The sequence below is a fragment of the Myxine glutinosa genome, chromosome 9, assembly GCF_964187855.1.
Source record: "Myxine glutinosa chromosome 9, kmMyxGlut1.1, whole genome shotgun sequence".
Taxonomy (NCBI): domain Eukaryota; kingdom Metazoa; phylum Chordata; class Myxini; order Myxiniformes; family Myxinidae; genus Myxine; species Myxine glutinosa.
Window position 1 is genome coordinate 47,717,752 of NC_136269.1, and position 21,443 is coordinate 47,739,194.

At 43.1% G+C, this 21,443-nt stretch overlaps 1 protein-coding gene across 2 annotated transcripts in view; it reads right to left on the reverse strand.

Moving 5' to 3' along the window:
* Window positions 1-21,443, reverse strand: part of LOC137435414 (zinc finger homeobox protein 3-like) — a 427,890-nt gene that overhangs the window by 249,176 nt on the left and 157,271 nt on the right. The window lies entirely within an intron of this gene.

Genomic DNA, 21,443 nt, shown 5'->3' on the forward strand with positions numbered 1-21,443 from the left:
TTCTGGATCTTTTGGGTCATTTAAATATTTTGGGTCTTTTTGTGTCCTCGGGAAATTTTGGGTTTTCGGTGTCTTTAGGAGTCTTAAGGATCTTAGGGTTTTAAAGCTCCTTCAAAGGTCGAAGGGGGTCTCAGCAGTCTAAAGAGTTAAACGGTACATTTCAATAGTACATAATTAATAGACACACAAAGTAAGTTGCACACACACACACACACACACACACACACACACACACACACACACACACACACACACACACACAAACACACACACACACACACACACACACACACATACACACACACACACACACACACACAAACACGTACACACAACGCATCAATTTATAGGAGATATAAATGGAAGTTATGTTGCCAATTCAATGGTCAGGTTCCTGAGAGATGTCGGCCTTTTTCGAAGAGGTGTCAAAAGGACTTGGGAAAGATGGCGGAAACTTCAGCCAGAGGATGAAATAAATAAATAAATGCTGATTGTTAACTGTTTTTTTTTTTAACTTTTGTTCATTATTTAAATCGCTATTTCATTAATTTGTATACTGTATGTATATATACACACCTATATATATATATATATATATATATATATATATATATATATATATATATATATATATATATATATATATTGTGTAGCGGTTACCGCTGGATGCACACAATCGCCTTGCACCGGCCAGAACACGGCCAGACGCGCCTCTCCCGGACATGCCCGGACTCACTGTTCCCGGGCACGCCCGAACCTCCCGGGCACGCCCGGTCTCGTCTTTCCCGGGCATGCCCGCTCTCGCCTTTCCAGGGCTCGCCCAGAGCGTCCGGGCATGCCCGCTATCGCCTTTTCAGGGCTCGCCCAGAGCGTCAGGGCATGCCCGCTATCGCCTTTCCAGGGCTCGCCCAGAGCGTCCGGGCATGCCCGCTATCGCCTTTCCAGGGCTCGCCCAGAGCGTCCGGGCATGCCCGCTATCGCCTTTCCAGGGCTCGCCCAGAGCGCCCGGGCACGCCCAGCCTCGACTTGGCAGGCCGCAGCCAAACACGCCCGGGCAGGTCCAGACTCGCCTTTCCAAGGCTCGCCCTTGACACCCGGGCATGCCCGGTATAGCTTTTGCCGGGCAAACTTCCCGACATAAATGTGTATATATATTGCTGCCCGATAAACGGGCTTGTCAGAATACCTGAGCTGTTTTGTTTCAATAAAGCAACTCGGACGAATTCCGTCTTTGGTCGCGTCAATTCTTTCGACTCGCGTTGGAGCGCAGTTCCTTCAATATATATATATATATATATATATATATATATATATATATATATATATATATATATATATATATATATATATATATATATATTGTTGAGGTTTTGAGAATTGTACATATCACATCATTAAAGGTTAAAGGTTTGCCCCCTATAGTTAGTCCACAAGCAACACGTAGGCCCCTCAGAATTAGTTATGTCATAGTATGTGTAAGAGTAGGCCATTTATATATACAGAATTGAGGCTCGTGAAAGAACTAACATTTATCAAACAAACAAATCGAACAAACAAGCAAACAAAGTATATAAAAAGGGGAGCAGTAGACAAGATGGGGAGAGAAGGGGAAGCACACAAACACAACATTTGAGAGCAGGGACATCGGGAGATGTGTGGGAGGGAGAGGGCTTGGGGGGAGGCAGGATAGGTATAAAACGCAAGGACACCTAGGACTTCCAGGAAAGAAGTTGGTATTTCAAAAAAGTGGATTTGGGGTGAAATTAGTGGGGGTAGAAAAGATCAAGGTTTTGGATGGGGGAAGATAAGAGATGGTGGTGAACAACTGTTTTAAAGACCTGGAGGGAGGAGTGGGATTGAAGAGAGTGAGGGAGTTTGTTCCAGAAGCGGGAGAAAAGAGGAATGAAGGAGTGAAGGTGAGCAGAGAGTCTTGATTTTGGCAGTTTAACCATAAGAGGGTTGCAGGCAGATGTTGTGCGACCTGTAGGAATATTTGGGGGACAGAGCCCAGATAGAGCTGGGGGAGCAAGGCCGGAGAGGAGTCGGTAGAAGACGGAAAGACCACCAACCTGCCTGCGGTGAGTAAGTGAAAGGCCCTCGGAGATAGCGTCATAGGGGGAGATTCCAATGATTCTGAACGCTTTGGTTTCAGCAGCGTGAAGACGAGCTAGGTCTGAGGCAGGAGCACCAGCCCAGAGGGGAGAGCAGTACTCCATTGAGCTGCAGATGAAAGCCTTGTATGTGGTGAGTAGCTCAGGTGTGCCAAGGAAGGACTTCACACGACGGAGGATGCCCAGTGGCTTTGGAGGCCAGCTTGGAAATGTGGTTTTCCCAGGAAAGATCATGGCAGATAGTGAGACCCAAAAGCTTGAGTGACAGAACTTCTTGGAGAGTATTATTCAGAAAGTAGATGGGAGGGTTGTCCAGTTGGTCTTTTCGGAGAGACATCGTAAGAGTGTGAGATTTGTCAGGATTGAAAGACATGTTCCACTTGTTTGCCCCATCTGTGATTTTGTCCAGGTCTGCAGAGAGTGAGGAGGCTGCAGACTGCCGATCTGAGGGATGAGGAATGGAGCAGCAGAGAGTGGAGTCATCAGCAAAGAGATAGAGAGGATTTTCAAGAGAGTCAGAGAGATCATTGATGAAGACCAGAAAAAGCACAGGGCCCAGAACACTGCCTTGGGGACTAGTAACACTAGTAACATCTAGTAATGTCACTAGTAACATCTGCGTTGTGTAAAGAAATAATAAGTTTAGGTCCTTTCATTTTGCGGCCGCCCTTCATTTCCACCAATGCGATCTATGGGCAAACTCGATCCCACGCCACATTCGGCTAATCCACCACGTTTGTTATGCTTTGGCCGCCAGCAGCGTTAGCTGCCTTTTGCTCGCTCAAACTAGTCGGGTGGCCATGAGGTAGGCCTGAAAAGGGGGAGGAGCACGAGGTCGGGGTGTGGCCGCGTCAAGCAGCACGTCAAAGGCGGTGACGGTAAGGGCACCAGCCTACCAGAGCTCGGTGGGCATGGCTTGAGAGGGCGTGGTAAGGGCGCATCTAGCAAGTGCTGGAAGGTTCGCTGGGCAAGGCTCTATAAGCCTTTACACAAAGCCCTTGAACAGGACTCGTGGGGAAAGGGCGTGCTAAGAGGACTTATTGGAGAGAGCCGGCTTACAAAGGACTTGATGAGGACGGGAGCCAGGCGCGAGCCAAGTGACGCCAAGCGAGAAGCCATTGAACAAACTGCTACGGAGCACTCGCGTGGTAACAGCACTGAGAGGACCGGCGTGCGCATGGCAGTTTTGAGGCTTTAAGGAGAAACGCATTGAGAAGCGCGTATCAAACTGTCTGCTTATTACATACGCGGCTGAGCCGCGAGTGTAACGCCAAAGCCAGCCTACCGTTGCCCTGTAATAATCCCGTGCGCGCAAAATGACATGAGGAGAGTTCCTGGCCACTGCCGTCTGTTTCATCTGCTTCGCGGTGCGAATTGGGGACCGGAGAACGAGCTGCCTGGACGCCATTCCTGGACCATCGACCTGTTCATCTGCAACCCCGTGTGAGTGTGTCTGAGAGTGTGACGGGCCCGTTTGTCCAGGGATAAGTTAAGACTGTATAAGGCTGCACTGTGTGTTCTTCTTCTTCTTATTGTACAAATTGTAAATAAATCTGTTATTCCTATCTTCCAAATCCGACCGTTTCAGTCATTTCCTTCATTGGGTAAGCATGGCATGATTACGAACCACTTGGATCGGGTTAGTCATTGCTAACGGCTTGGGTCACGGGTCGCTACCGCTCGGCGTTTCCACTAACACCCGTGATTCGGGCGGGGCTTATTTCCTCGTTTCTGGGCGGCGTTAGTACTTAGGTAATAGCGAATCCCTAGTCCTAAAACCCTACCTAACGCTGTCCGGGAAGGACGTCATAGGTCGCAGGTCCTGTCGGCTAGTAAAAGACAAGGGGACTAATCCCCCCTTGGTAAGGGGAAAGGCCGGCGCTGAGATCCACAACAATATATATATACAGTCGGACCTAACTATTTGCGGTTCCGTGTATTCGTGGTTGATAAAATGCGACCCGTTTCTCTATTCGAGGAAAAGTGTCCCACAAATTCGCATTTTGGTTTTCCTATTCACGGCCGTGTTCTGCGAATTCGGAGGGGTTTTTTTTAAATATCTGCAGCCGTGTTCCGCGAATTCGTGGTTTTTCAGGGGCATAAAAAAAAAATTCATGAACCGCTAGCTTGACACATTTATAAAACCCATCTTTCACCAGCCATGCAGAAAGCAGCTGGACAAACACAAATAACATCTTCTATGAGCCGCGAGCAAGACCTACCTCTACATTCACTACTATATGCTTTACGTTTTCATGGCTTTCATGGCCATGGTTTTTATCTGCTCTATAATCGAGAGCTTCGCGGGATGTTCCACCAGTTGCATAACACGTCTGCCCCACGAGCTACTGTACAGAATGATAACACTCCACAGTATCTATTAGTGCAATTAGCTGTCTCCCTTTTCCCTATTGAATCTGGCACAGCATGCATTCATGGATTTTCATCGACATTCGTGGGATTTGCCTCGCCATTTCCGGGATTATCGCCGACATTCACGGGATTTGCCTCGCCATTCCCATGACTTTCATAGACCTTCGCGGATTATCGTCGACATTCTTTGGATTTGCCTCACCATTCGCGGATTTTGCCTCGCCATTCGCGGTTTGTTTCTCTCTGTTCGCAAATTTTCACGACTCTGGAACCTATCCCTCCTTTTTCCATTGAAACAATGCCCCGCCATTCGCGGTTTCGCAATTCGCGGCATTTTCCAGGAACGTATCCCCTGTGAATAGTGGGGTCCGACGATATATATATATATATATATATATACATACATACATACATACATACATATATATATATATATACATATATATATATATATATTTATATATATATATATATACTGAAACGCAAAAGAAACTTACCACCTTTGAAACCTTTAAATATCAACAATAACACTGCGTGTAGTAAATGTGTGAACTTATTTGTGGACAATAGTGTCCTCACTGTCAGACAAAACGGTCACGGATGGTCACTTGAAACTTCAATGGTCACTTCATAGCACAGCTGTTGAACAGCCGTTTTGACTGTCAGTGATTAGCCAAGGGGTACGGGATGATTTTAATGAGCTGCACGTGATGTCTTGATATTGGCTTTAAAAAGGCCAGTGCAAAATGGGCATTTAAATCAACATGCCACGATTGTCAAGGGATCAACGGCAGCGTGCCCTGGGCATGCTGCAAGGCGGACTGAGCTACCGTGAGGTGGCACGTCGCCTTGGCTGTTCACAACAGACGATATCGGCCGTGGTGGACAGAGACACCCTCCACAACTCTGCAGATGACAGACCTCGATCAGGGAGGCCAAGAGTCACCACTGCAAGGCAGGACAGGCAGATGGTCCGAAGTCACCTGCGGGATCGATTCCGTCCAGCATCCCGCACTGCGGCAGAAACTCCGGGGCGTGCAAACCCACGGATCTCCAATGATACTGCACGAAGACGACTGCATGACTATGGTCTGACTGCCAGAAGACCATACAGAGGCCACTTCTTTGAAATGTAATAAAATTGTAACAGTACAAAATAAAACAAACCAACAATTGCTAATTGAAACATTGGCATTTTATTGACTAGGGCATGCCCGTACTATATATAAGCTAGGACGTGCCCGTACGTGGGTGCCCGTTCCTTGCCAAAAAAAAAAAAAAAAAAAAAAATTGTGTAGGGGTGTGTGTGTGTAAACATCCTAGGGCGTGCCCGTACGTGGGTGCAAAAAAACATGCGTGCAAACAACAACAACAAAAAAAAACTTTGAAACCACGTGGCAGTAACGACCACAGAACCCCCCCCCCCTCTATTTACATGAATGGTTTGGTCCATTCGCAACGACCACAGAACCCCCCCCTCTATTTACATGCAATGGTTTGGTCCAAAGCGAACGGTTTGGTCCATTCGATGTGATTCGATGATTCGATGTGAATGGTTTGGTCCATTCGCAACGACCACAGAACCCCCCCCCCCCCCCTCTATTTACATGAATGGTTTGGTCCATTCGCAAAGCCAAAGCGAACGACCACAGAACCCCCCCCCCTCTATTTACATGAATGGTTTGGTCCATTCGCAAAGCCAAAGCGAACGACCACAGAACCCCCCCCCCCCCCCCTCTATTTACATGAATGGTTTGGTCCATTCGCAACGCCAAAGCGAACGGCGAACGGCTAAATCGCCATAGCTCGGTAAGTACTTGTCCGATTAATTTCAAACCTTGAAAAGGCACATCCTCGGGTCCCCAGCAATATACCTGGCAAGTTTCAAGTATATCGGACCCGTGGTTGTCGAGAAACAGCGGTCACAGACAAACACACAGACACACAGACACACAGACACACAGACACACAGACACACAGAGATTACTGGAATTATAGATAGATGACATGTCAAGTTTTTGACCAAGATACACCATCTCATCAGTTTGTTCTACAGTACAGAACAGCACAGGGTGCAATGTCAGTCCCCTTTCAATAGCGTGTGTGGCCACCATTGTTTTGGATACAGGCAGTGCATCGTCGGCGTATACTGCCTACCAGTCTTTGGATGGATTGCTGCTGGATTCTGTCCTACTCAGTCCTCAATGTCTGAAGCAGCTCTGCCCGTGTCCTGGCCCTGCCAACTACGCGTCTCCCAAGCTCATCCCACAGGTGCTCTATGGGATTCAGGTCAGGGGAGAGCGCAGGCCACTGCATGGTGTTGATGTTCTCGCCTTGGAGAAATGCAGTGGTAAAGCGAGCAGCATGGGGACGAGCGTTGTCATGCTGAAAGGTTCTCAGTTCTGGGTGGTCTAGCAGGAATGGCAGCAGATGAGGTCGCAGGATGTTATCCACATACCGCAAGCTCATCCCACAGGTGCTCTATGGGATTCAGGTCAGGGGAGAGCGCAGGCCACTGCATGGTGTTGATGTTCTTGCCTTGGAGAAATGCAGTGGTAAAGCGAGCAGCATCGGGACGAGCGTTGTCATGCTGAAAGGTTCTCAGTTCTGGGTGGTCTAGCAGGAATGGCAGCAGATGAGGTCGCAGGATGTTATCCACATACTGCTGGGCGTTAAGATTCCCATCCACAACCACCAGTGGCGTCCTGTACCGGCCTGATATGGCGGCCCACACCATCACACTTGGGCCACCCCACCTGTTGGCTTGACGCACGCAACAATCGGCATATCGCTCGCCAGTTCTTCTCCAGACACGCTCACGCCCATCAGGACTGTCCACACCGAACCATGACTCATCGCTGAAAGCGACCTCGTTCCACTGCACCAAGGTCCACCGCTGACGCTGCTGGCACCATCTCTGTCGGTTACGGCGATGGGCAGCCGTCATCACGGGGCCTCTGTATAGTCTTCTGGCAGTCAGACCATAGTCATGCAGTCGTCTTCGTGCAGTATCATTGGAGATCCGTCGGTTTGCATGCCCCGGAGTTTCTGCCGCAGTGCGGGATGCTGGATGGAATCGATCCCGCAGGTGACTTCGGACCATCTGCCTGTCCTGCCTTGCAGTGGTGACTCTTGGCCTCCCTGATCGAGGTCTGTCATCTGCAGAGTTGTGGAGGGTGTCTCTGTCCACCAGGGCCGATATCGTCTGGTGTGAACAGCCAAGGCGACATGCCACCTCACGGTAGCTCAGTCCGCCTTGCAGCATGCCCAGGGCACGCTGCCGTTGATCCCTTGACAATCGTGGCATGTTGATTTAAATGCCCATTTTGCACTGGCCTTTTTAAAGCCAATATCAAGACATCACGTGCAGCTCATTAAAATCATCCCGTACCCCTTGGCTAATCACTGACAGTCAAAACGGCTGTTCAACAGCTGTGCTATGAAGTGACCATTGAAGGTTCAAGTGACCATGCATCCGTGACCGTTTTGTCTGACAGTGAGGACACTATTGTCCACAAATAAGTTCACACATTTACTACACGCAGTGTTATTGTTGATATTTAAAGGTTTCAAAGGTGGTAAGTTTCTTTTGCATTTCAGTATATAATATATATATATATATATATTTCTTTCTCCTCCACTCTTCTCTGCATCGAGATGTTTTTCTTGTTATTATTGATTCTGCCCTCTAAATTGCTTTTTATGCTGTCTTCCAAATAATGAACACCCCCTGTATGTAACAAGATGTATCTGTAATTAATTGCTTTTCCTGTTTTCAGTCATTTCTTGCAACAAGATTTTTTTTTGTTTGTTTGATGATTTTTAATGTTCTATTATGCAATTTTTCTGTCATTTTATGTTTGCGTGCGCGTTGTTTAAACAATAAAAAATATTCCGCTAAGCTATAAGTCGCATGACCTCCTTCCGTAACTCCAACTGGAACTTAGGTTTTGCTTACTGTTCCAGAGTTCATTATTGGATGTATGTAGTGGTAGTAGTAGTAGTAGTAGTAGTAGTAGTAGTAGTAGTAGTAGTAGTAGTAGTAGTAGTAGTAGTAGTAGTAGTCATAGTAGTAGTAGTCATAGTAGTAGTAGTAGTAGTACAAGGGGAAGTAAAAAAACTTATTGGAATAGGATTTTTTGCCATTTGAGAGCCATCACCTTTTTATTTTGCTCATTATAAACCGACCTGTTGGCTTGTTATATGCCATTTGTTTCATATTTCTGACATTTTTGTCGTTTAAGAGTAAAAACAGAAGTTTGCTATGCCATACAACTGTGGATTCTACTAAATTTGACCATTGAGGTGTTATCAATGCAAAAGTGGTGGTGGCTCCAAATAAATCCATGAACACAAGGTTGGTCGCGTACGTCAAAGGTGTGCCCTTATATTCTACAGTAGTTAAATGGGAGGCTGACTTTAAGCATGGATGTGAGTCTCTTGAAGATAACCCGAGGTCAGGGTGGCCAGCAGATGTGACCGATCCACAAACCGTTAGCCAAATCAAGGGATTAATCACAGAGGATCACTGGGTGGAGGACGTCTCTATGCTCCATGGCACTTTTGGTCAACTCCAATGTCTCAGCAAGATGACGTCCCCGAAATCTGAGCACACATTAATCGACAACAATGGCTAATATCATGTTGCAAGCTCATTGAACGTTTCAACGCAGATCTGGACAACTTTATCATTCATATCGTAAATGATGAAGAATCGTGACGTCATGCATCCTGAAGCAAAACTGAAATCCATGGAGTAGAAGCATAAGGGATCACCACTGCAACCAACCCTGAGCCGGCTAGATCAGGCCTCGGTTTTCTGGGATAATTTGTGATTGATTGTGAATTGTGAATTGTGTGAAAGATTGTGAATCTTTCTGATTGATTACAAGCCTCAAACAACTGCAAGCATAGGGGTATATTGCATCAAAAATCATCAGGGATAAATGCTGAGGGCTGTAGACCAAACGCTGCTCCTCCTTTATGACAATGCTCCTGTACACAACACAAGGCCTGTGTTGCACAGACTGCTCCTCATGACTGTGGCTTTGGTCAGCTGGATTAAACCCGTACAACTCAAACTTGGCCACTCATCACTATTATCTGTTTCAACATTTGAAATCGCACCTGCATGGCCGCCGATTTGCCGATCATGAGGAACTGACCAGAGCAGCTGAGATATGGCGGAAGGAAGAAAAAAATGGTTGAAAAAGCTGAAAATTTATATTTACTGGTGTAGACAGTTTGAAGGACAAATAGAGCAGGCATAATGAAGCGGAGGGATTTTTTAAAAATAGGAATGTTACATATCTTGTATGATTTTGCGTATCTTGTTTTTTTCAAAAAAATGTAATACCCCTCATATTAGCTGCCAACAAATACTTTTACAGCTATTGATCTTAAATGATCAAAGTATCAATGATACGACCAGCCATAACTTCATCATATTTTCATATAAGATGAAAATCTAATACTCCAACTGGCATCCACTCGCATATATGAAAACACCGATAACAGCATTTTCAGATGAGGGGGAGTCAAAAGATATTGCACCTGCAAAAACTTTCAGAGCTAAAACACAACTTATGTTGTAAATTACAACGCATGATAAAACTCATCTGGCGCAAGGAACGATTTGTGACAATTAATGAAAACTACTGTACATAAAATGATATTCCCTTCTTTATAGTGAGGACGGGGGGGGGGGGGGTGCAGGGTACCTTCTGAAGGAAAGTAATTTGATTCCGCCACCACCCCCCCCCCCCCCCCCATATGCTGTGTGTGTGGATGTGTGTGTTACGGTATTCTCTCTCCAAGCTCAGCTGGCTCAGTAATGACCGATAAGGATGGGGTAATCTGCCCAATATGCCTGCTCTGGACTGCATGTGGTACATGCTCACAGTTTCTGCTCGCCTCTGCCTCCGAAACAACTTGGTATTGGCCTTAAAATAGACTCCAAATGATCTACAGTATATGTGCCATATAGACTGTGGAAACGTATGGACTGTGATGTTTTTTGTTATAAAGTGTACATGTATGAATGACATGGTGTCCATCTTTTTTTTCTTTTTTTTGCATGACTATAGTTGGTTCTTGTTTCCTGTATCACCAATACTTAAATGTTCTGGGATGTCATGATCATTTCATACAAGATGGTATGGATGACATAGATATATCAATGTCACCCATGCCAAGTTGTGCTTAACCGCATAATTACCATCAATATGTATATGTGTGTATGTATATATGTATATATACACATACATACATACATACATACTGTACATACATATATACAAACACACAATGCTTTCAGAAAGTGTTCACACCCCTTCACATTTTTCACATTTTGTTGTGTTACAGCCTGAATTTAAAATGGATTCAATTGAGATTTTTTGTCACTGATCTACACATAATACCCGTAATGTCAAAATGGAATTTTTAGAATTTTTCACAAAATAATTAAAAAATAAAATACAGAAATATCTCATTTACATAAGTATTCGACCCCCTGAGTCAATACTTTGTAGAAGTGTCTTTGGCAGTGATTACAGCTTCAAGTCTTCTTGGGTATGTCTGCATCAACCTTGCACATCTTGATTTGGAGAGTTTCTCCAATTCTTCCTTGCAGATTTGCTCAAGCCCTGTCAAGTTGGATGGGGAGCGTCAGTGAACAGCAATCTTCAAGACTTTCCACAGAATCTCAATGGGATTCACGTCTGGGATTTAGCTGGCCCCCTCAATAACTTTCCTATTCTTGTACTGAAGCAATTGCAGTGTTGCTTTGGCTGAATGCTAGGGGTCATTGTCCTGTTGGAATGTAAATCTTCACTGCAGTTGAAGGTCTTTTGCACTCCGATGCAGGTTCTCCTCAAGGATTTGCCTGCATTTACCTCCATTCATTTTTCCCACTATCCTTACAAGTCTCCCTGTCTCTGCCACTGAAAAGCATCTCCATAGCAGGATGCTGTCATCACCATGCTTCACGGTAGAGATGGTGTTAGATGGGTTATGAGCTGTGCTCGGCTTTTGCCAGATGTAAAGCTTTGCATTTAGGCCAAAGGGTTCAATTTTTGTCTCATCAGACCACAGAATGTTTTGCCTCATGCTCTCAGATTCTTTGACGTGCCTTTGCGCAAACTCCAGGCGTGCTGTCATGTACCTTTTTTCAGGAGTGGCTTCTGTCTTGCCACTCTCCCATAAAGCCTAGATTTGTGAAGTGCTGCAGAGTCTGTTGTCCTTCCTGCATCTCAGCCATGGAACACTGTAGTTCTGTCAGAGTGGTCATTGGGTTCTTGGTCACCTCCATGACCAAGGTCCTTCTTGTCCTGTTCCTCCGTTTGGTCAGATGGCTAGCTCTAGGAAGAGTCTGGGTAGTTCCATACTCTTTCCACTACCTAATGATGAAGCTCACTGTTCTCTTGGGAACTTTCAACACTCGAGCAATTGTTTTATACCCTTCCCCAGATCAATGCCTCCTCACAATTTTATTTCGGATTTCTACGGACAGTTCCTTGGTCTTCAAGGTAGAGTTTCTTCTCTGACATGCACTGTCAACTGTGAGACCTTATACAGAAAGGTGTGTTTCTTTCTAAATCATGTCCAATCAATTGATTTGGCCACAGGTGTACTCCAATCAAGTTGTAGAGACATCTCAAGGGTGATCAAAGGATATTGGATGCTGCTGAGCTCAATTTGGAGTGTCATGGCAAAGGAGTCGAATACTTATTGACTCAAGACATTTCAGCTTTTCATTTTTAATTATGTTGTAAAAATTTCTAAAAATAAAATTCCACTTTGACATAATGGGGTATTATGAGTAGATCAGTGACAAAAAATGTCAATTGAATCCATTTCAAATTCAAGCTGGAACACAATCAAATGTGAAAAAGTCAAGGGTTGTGAATACTTTCTGAAGGCACTGTACATACAGTCAAGTGAAAAAGTAAGTACACCCCAAGTAAAGTTTTGACTTTTTCAACATATTTCAACATACAGCTATTTGATCTTCATTTCAACAATATTGATAGATATAGGTGATATAATACAACAAATATCATGAAATATTTACATTTTGTAGTCCATTGTATAATTTAAATAAACATAAGTGCAAATTTCGCAAGTGGAAAAAGTAGGTACACCCCTACATTTATCACTTCTTCAAATACCTAAAATTAGAATCAGGTGCACCAGCTCAGGTGCAAATGATTAGAACATCATTAGAGAGGATCGTGGAGGAACCTGTCTTATTTAAACTTCAGACACATATGTTTGGTTTGCTCTTTGTTGTTGAAGTGTGCGGCGTCACCATGCCTAGATCAAAAGAGCTCTCCGAGGCCTTCAGAAAGAAGGTTATAGATGCCTACGAGTCTGGGAAGGGATTTAAAAAGATCTCCAAACAATTTGAAATCAATCACTCGACTGTCCGGAAGATCATCTACAAGTGGAGAGGATTCCAAACAACTGCCATCTTGTGTAGGCCAGGCCGCCCCAGCAAGTTCAGCCCACGAGCAGACCGCAAGATGCTGAAAGAAGTCTCTAAGAACCCCAGAATGTCATCACGGGACTTACAGGTAGCTCTTGCCACTGTTATAATAATAATAATAACAATACATTATTTTATATAGCGCTTTTCAAGAAGCCCAAAGACGCTTTGACAGAGTACAAAAAAAACAAGTGCAAAAAGACAAAAATCAACAGGTAAATAATTAATCAAAGCAAAAGGAAGGAGAAGGAGAAGAGATAGTCAGGGGTTAAATGCTGTGGGTTAAATGTTGAATGCAGTGTTGAACAGGTGGGTCTTGAGTGATGTTTTGAATGTGGTGAGTGAGGAGGATTCTCTGATGGCGTGAGGTAGTGAGTTCCAGAGGGTGGGAGCATCGATGGAGAAGGCCCTGTCCCCCCAGGATCTAAATTTGGTCCGCATGGGGGGGGGGGGGGGGGGGTCAGGAGGTTGGTACCAGCAGAGCGGAGGTTGCGGGTGGGAGTGTGTCTGGAGAAGAGGTCAGTCAGGTTGGATGGGGCCAAGTTATGGAGGGCTTTGTAGGTCAAGAGGAGGATTTTGTACTGGATTCTCTGGGGGATGGGGAGCCAGTGAAGCTTGTAAAGGACGGGGGTGATGTGGTCACGGGTCCGGGAATGGGTGATCAGACGGGCAGCGGAGTTCTGAATGTATTGGAGTTTATTGATGATTATTGAGTTCATCAATATTGAGTTTGACATTGTTCATGTCAAATTGCACGAGTCTACCATTAGAAAGAGGCTGCACAAATTTGATCTACATGGGAGGTGTGTCAGAAGGAAACCTTTGCTGTCCAGAAATAACATCAGGGCAAGACTAAAGTTTGCCAATGAACACCTAGGCAAAGATCAGCACTTCTGGAACAATGTGCTCTGGACAGATGAGTCAAAGGTAGAGCTATTTGGCCACAGTACAAGAAGACATGTTTGGCGAAAACCAAAGACAGCATTTGACCACAAGAACCTGATACCAACTGTAAAGCATGGTGGTGGAAATATTATGGTTTGGGGCAGCTTTGCTGCATCAGGGCTTGGGCAGCTCACCATCATAGAATCCACTATGAATTCTTCATTGTACCAGAGGGTGCTTGAGGATAATGTGAGGCCATCTGTCAGAGTGTTGAAGCTCCCCCGAAGGTGGACCTTGCAACATGACAATGACCCTAAACATACCAGTAAATCCACCAAGGAATGGCTGAAAAGAAAGAAATGGAGGGTTCTGGAATGGCCACATCAAAGCCCGTATCTAAATCCCATCGAGATGTTGTGGGGGGATTTGAAACGAGCTGTGCATGCAAGAAATCCCTCAAACATCGCACAGCTGAAAGAATTCTGCATGGAGGAGTGGGCAAAAATTTCTCCCGGTCGATGTCAGAGACTGGTAGACAGTTATAAGAAACGCCTACTTGAGGTTGTTTCTGTCAAAGGGGGCAATACCACCGATGAGAGCCAAGGGTGGACTTACTTTTTCCACCTGCGAAATTTGCATTTCTGTTTATTTAAATTATACAATGGACTACAAAATGTAAATGTTTCATGATATTTGTTATATTATATCACCTTTATCCATCAATATTGTTGAAATGAAGATCAAATAGCTGTATGTTGAAATATGTTGAAAAAGTCAAAACTTTACATGGGATGTACTTACTTTTTCACATGACTGTATATACATATACTGTGTATATATATATATATATATGGTAATTATGAAGTTGATGCATGTTGTGTGAGGAGATGACATGTGTAAAAAAACAAAGGACAAAAATGAATGGAAAAGCTTCGTACAGGTGGTACAGCTGTTTTCAATTAGCGTAGGTTTAAACATTTTCCTATGTCCGTTTGGAAAGAGTTAGCAGTTAAAAAGAGCCTTTGAGAATGCTTCATTAGAAAGTGCACTTTGTTGGTGTGTGTGATACAGATTTGATGAATTTTTTTCCGCAGCACAATGTACCGTAGCTGCAACGAGACATCAAAAGCCCAAATCAGCAATGATGAAAGTCAAGTCATCACACTTCACTCCATGTTGTGATGAATTTGATTGCACAAGAGTGCTGTGGAATTCTCCGCAGCGGCTCAGATGTTGCGTGGCACTGTCACGGCTTGGGAGAGAGTGAGTGGATTATGTTATAACAGCAATACCTGAGAAGTCATCCAAGAAAAAAGAAAAAAGCTTTTTTGAGTTCAGAATTGCAAACTGGGAGTACAATGACAGCATACCTCAACCTAATGAATACCTTCAGATAACAAGTGTCAGACTCTTTAAAAAAAAAAATGGAGGCCAGAATGCTGCGATAAGGTAATCGACAGGTGAGAATGTGCCGTTTCGTCAATAATGCGGTCTTTCCTTTCAGCAATCCGGTGCACTCTGGGAGGCAGAGGCAAAAAGTTGGGGAGGAAGGGTGGTTGTGAGGGATGAATCATAGGGGTGGGGAGTTAGTTGTGATTTCAGGGAGATATAGCAAAGATGGCGAAAGCTATGGGATTAAGAGCTAATGAAAGTTCAAAGTCCAGCATGCTTATACCGCACTTTTATGGAACTTGGAAGGACAGGAAAGAAAACAAAATTCTTTATGCCACACTTTTCAGGAGAGGCAAGGCCGTGCAGCTATGAATCATTAGAAGTGCCGCAATGAAGGTCATGGTCACATTCCAGCTTTGCTTTAAACAAGGCACAAAATGCTTGACCCACAACGAACCTTGCATAATGCTGCAAGATGAAGGTTATTTTGTTCAATTTGCAAATAGTGTTTCATTAATTTGTGTAATTACCCGTAATCATATAGCTGGGATGAAAGGATGCTTTTGTAATCATTGAAATGTTTTAAACGAACGGTGTAGACATAATGCCCCTTCTTGCGTAATGCATAATCATCTATTGTTTCAATGAGAAGCATCGGCAGAGAGGAAACACCACGGTTCGGGATGGATGCGTTACATGTAATAATGATTTTTCTATCAATCTCAGCTTAACTACTGGGAGAGAAAAATAATCATTATTCCTTATTCTCCGGCGGCTACAGCGTTATGTATCACAAAACTGAGCCTGAAACAACGTCAAAATCCAATACGGATTCTCCTGACATCCAGTCCTGTCAAAGCATGACAGGTCAACGTACTCGACACGCATCCGCGTTAGCATCACAGGAACTGGCGGAATCCTTCAGGGCAGACTCCGCCGTGCACCGATTGATCAGCAACGCACTGCTCTCTATTGATCAGGTTAGCGGCGCGATGGGGAACGACCCCTCGCAGTTAGTTAAACTCCGACTGCGCCGCAAAAGCCCAGGACAATAGTGTGCTCGTTGAACCACCCATTAGCTGTAGGTATGGCTTTAGTGACAAGTGGGAGGGATGGTGGCACCATCGATCATGGTCGGAACTGCGTGCTTGAAGCTCCAGTCGAATTCAACATGGTGGAAATGTATCAGGGGGCGCACTGTTGTAATGATCGAATTCTACCTTTTTAAAGGAAGATTCTACAATTCACAAATTTTCCAATTCTAATTATACAAGATTCTACAACATTCTACAAGATTCTACAAGACTCTACAAGATGCTACAAGATTCTACAAGATTCTACAAGACTCCACAAGATGCTACAAGACTCTACAAGATGCTACAAGACTCTACAAGATGCTACAAGACTCTAAAAGATGCTACAACATTCTACAAGATGCTACAACATTCTACAAGATTCTACAAGATGCTACAAGATTCTACAAGATTCTACAAGATGCTACAAGACTCTACAAGATGCTACAAGACTCTACAAGATTCTACAACATTCTACAACATTCTACAACATTCTACAACATTCTTCAACATTCTTCAACATTCTACAATATTCTACAAGATTCTACAAGATTCTACAAGATTCCACAGGATTCTACAAGATTCTACAAGTTTCTACAAAATTCCACAAGATTCTACAAGATTCCACAAGATTCCACAAGATTCCACAAGATTCTACAAGATTCTACAACATTCTACAACATTCTACAAGTTTCTGCAAAATTCCACAATATTCGACAAGATTCAACAAGATTCTACAAGATTCTACAAGATTCCACAAGATTCTACAAGATTCGACAAGATTCTACAAGATTCTACAATATTCTACAAGATTCTACAATATTCGACAAGATTCTACAAGATTCTACAAGATTCTACAACATTCTACAACATTCTACAATATTCGACAAGATTCAACAAGATTCCACAAGATTCTACAAGATTCCACAGCATTCTACAAGATCCTACAAGATTCTACAAGATTCTAAAAGATTCTACAACATCCTACAAGATTCTACAACATTCTACAACATTCTACAAATTTCTGCAAAATTCCACAATATTCGACAAGATTCCACAACATTCTACAAGATTCTACAAGACTCTACAAGATTCTACAAGATTCGACAAGATTCGACAAGATTCAACAAGATTCAACAAGATTGAACAAGATTCTACAAGACTCTACAAGATGCTACAAGACTCTACAAGATTCTACAAGATTCTACAAGATTCGACAAGATTCTACAAGATGCCACAAGATTCTACAAGATGCCACAAGATTCTACAAGATTCCACAAGATTCCACAAGATTCTACAATATTCTACAAGATTCTACAATATTCGACAAGATTCTACAAGATTGTACAAGATTCGACAAGATTCGACAATATTCGACAAGATTCTACAAGATTGTACAAGATTCGACAAGATTCAACAAGATTCTTCAAGATTCTACAAGATTCTACAATATTCTACAAGATTCTACAAGATTCGACAAGATTCTACAATATTCGACAAGATTCTACAAGATTCTACAAGATTCAACAAGATTCTACAAGATTGTACAAGATTCGACAAGATTTGACGAGATTCTACAAGATTCTACAAGATTCGACAAGATGCTACAAGATTCTACAAAATTCTACAAGATTCTACTATATTCTACAAGATTCTACAAGATTCCACAAAATTCTACAAGATTCTACAAAATTCTACAGGATTCTACAAGATTCTACAATATTCTACAAGATTCTACAAGATTCTACAAGATTCCACAAAATTACACAAAATTACACAAATTCCACAAAATTCCACAAGATTCTACAAGATTCGACAAGATTCGACAAGGTTCTACAAGATTCTACAAGGTTCTACAAGGTTCCACAAAATTCCACAAAATTCCACAAAATTTCACAAGATTCTACAAGATGCTACAAGATTCTACAAGATTCTACAAGATTCTACAAGATGCTACAAGATTCTACAACATTCTACAAGATGCTACAAAATTCTACAAGATTCTACAAGATTCTACAAGACTCTACAAGATTCTACAAGATTCTGCAAGATTCTACAAAATTATACAAGATTCGACAAGATTCTACAAAATTCTACAAGATTCTACAAGATTCCACAAGATTCTACAAGATTCTACAATATTCGACAAGATTCTACAAGATTCTACAAAATTATACAAGATTCGACAAGATTCTACAAAATTCTACAAGATTCTACAAAATTCTGCAAGATTCTACAATATTCTACAAGATTCTACAAGATTCTACAAGACTCTACAAGATTCTGCAAGATTCTACAAAATTCTACAAGATTCTACAAGATTCTACAAGATTCTACAAGATTCCACAAAATTCCACAAAATTCCACAAAATTACACAAAATTCCACAAAATTCCACAAGATTCTACAAGATTCTACAAGATTCGACAAGGTTCTACAAGATTCTACACTATTCTACAAGATTCTACAAGGTTATACAAGGTTCCACAAAATTCCACAAAATTCCTCAAAATTCCACAAGATTCTATAAGATTCTACAAGATGCTACAAGATTCTACAAGATGCTACAAGATTCTACAAGATGCTACAAGATGCTACAAAATTCTACAAGATTCTACAAGACTCTACAAGATTCTACAAGATTCTGGAAGATTCTACAAAATTATACAAGATTCGACAAGATTCTACAAGATTCTACAAAATTCCAAAAGATTCTACAAAATTCTGCAAGATTCTACAAAATTATACAAGATTCTACAAGATTCTACAAGATTCTAATTCTACAAAGAACGACGGAACATGCCGTTTTAAATATGTCATTTTGATTGGATAATAAAAACTGGATCATTTGACACTTGCAAGCAAAATGAGGCTATTTGAGTGTTAAACAACAGTGGTGCTTCAGACAGCCTGTCAATAGAATACATTCGGCAATTCAATGGGAAACCTTTTCATTTCATCATCCTAGACTTTGGCAAGCGATTCTTGCGGAGAGCTGCTCCACTGACCCAGTTGTTAAAGTGATAGTGACAGCATTGGAGGCTGTTCCTTGGCCTTCCAAAAGCAGCAATGGGACATGACCTCAAAAAAGAGAAGCTTTGATCACTTAACAGTGACTGAAAAGATGATGCAAATATCATCACACCGATAAACATTGCTCTTGAGGAGTGTTGTATTTTTGGACAAAAGTCTTTGAGTTGAATATACAGTGTGTATATATATATATATGTGTATATACATGTCAAAAAACTTTAAGGCCTAAAGGTATGCAAGAGTGCAGTGTATTTTTGCAGCATTGCTCATTAAAGTGCTACAGTTCCCCGAGCCCAAATGTTGTTGTCTTGTTATTGCGGAAAACCAAACTGTACTAAAAGATGGAAAATGCAACTGGCATGGAAAGAACATTGTGGCTCGGCCTCTGCTAAAAATGGATGCTTGCAGTTTGACTATTATAATTCGCCCATTCGTTACACACAAAATGATTTGATGGTAACTCGGCGCAGGTTTGAAAGTGAACTCCACCCTCACACGGAACCAATTTATCCACAACAAAAACTCCCCTGATTGAAAGCAGCTTTGCTTACCAAAGTAATTTTCATGACATTGTTCAATTTTCCAATTACCGAAGTCCTACCCCTCTCTGCGATTAATACTTCAGACTCGGGTCCTGCGGTTAAGAAAGGGCACGGGTGTATTTAGCATAACTGCATAACCATAAAAATAAATTAAAACTTCTAACCCAATACATCAAAGCATGGTTGCTTTCATTAAAATGTTACTTCGCGTTAGAGAAAATGTTCTGCTTCCTCTGAAGGTCCGCGCTTTGTTGTTCAGACACCGGAAGCTGACCGATGATAGCAGCCAATCTCATTCCCCCGACCCCACCCCCAGCTCCCCCTAGTGCAGGAAAATTTCGGCACCATAACAAAGAGCAGCCCTCATGTAATGAATGAGAAAAATGGAGTTCAGATTTGAAAGCACGCAGCAGCATTCCATAAAAGAAGCTGCAGATCCCACCCTGACACCACTTCATAAATCTTAATCATTCCAGGCTCTTAATGAGGTGCATGTTTTCTGCTACTTTCTAGTGTTTTGGATCAAACCTATGGAGCTGGCCATTGAATCTCGCTGGAACCAAAGCATTATGGTAATGGCAACGGAAATTAAAGATTACACTAGGGGAGAAACTTTGCCTAATGGAAACCTTTCTTGAGTGGACTGGGGGTAGAGGGAAGGAGAAAAGGGAGGGCTTGCGGGACTGAAAGGTGGGTGGAAAGCTATGCAAGCTCCAACAAGCTGAAGACATGCCGAGAACACAGCTTTCCAGCTCATCGGTGGGGGCCAAGTGGGAGTGGTCGAGATCCAAGCAAGCGCTCATGTCCAAAATGTGTTGCAACCCCTTTCCGCTCTTCCCTCCACCTCCCACCCAGTTTCTTCTCCACACTGCCTATTGCTCCTTACCTTCCCCCGAGCCTCCCACATCCCCCACCCCCCATACCATTTCAACCACAGGCCTGTACAAAGCAAGTAACTAGAACAAGCTGTGCAGGCGAGGCTGGATGCTGACACCAGCATTTGTGGAGCATGCCTCTTGGGGGGTGCGTGTGGAAAAGGAGGTGATGGGGCCACATAGGTGTGTTTAGCTGCAATGTGGATGCTTGGACGGACGAGCGGGTGGGCGTTAGAGCTTAGTGCCCATGCAATACTCCCTTTCACACTTGCACATCGTTTGGGCAGTTCACTGTCCAATGCATTGGCCAATTACTAAGATTACTCAGATATTCAATGTAACAGCCGGTCAGGCAGTGTGTATCACTGCTAAGACTCTCAGTGGAAAGGTGACATTACAAAGTTTCGTCCATACACCAAGGCCTCACAGGCTGAGATTTGTCCAAGATGGTAGACACAGTGCACACATTTCACGATGCACAAGTCTCGCCTGTTCGTTGAACCAATTAACCAGTCAGTTTACCTTGCCTTACTCTTAGGCAGGTTGATGCAATTGTACCTGAAAAACAATCCATCGGGCCTGATGCTCACCATACGTGGATCTGCATCCTCATTTCATCGGGAAATGTTTTTTCCATCACCAGTGATGGTTTCATTTGTTTTGTTTTTTAGCTTT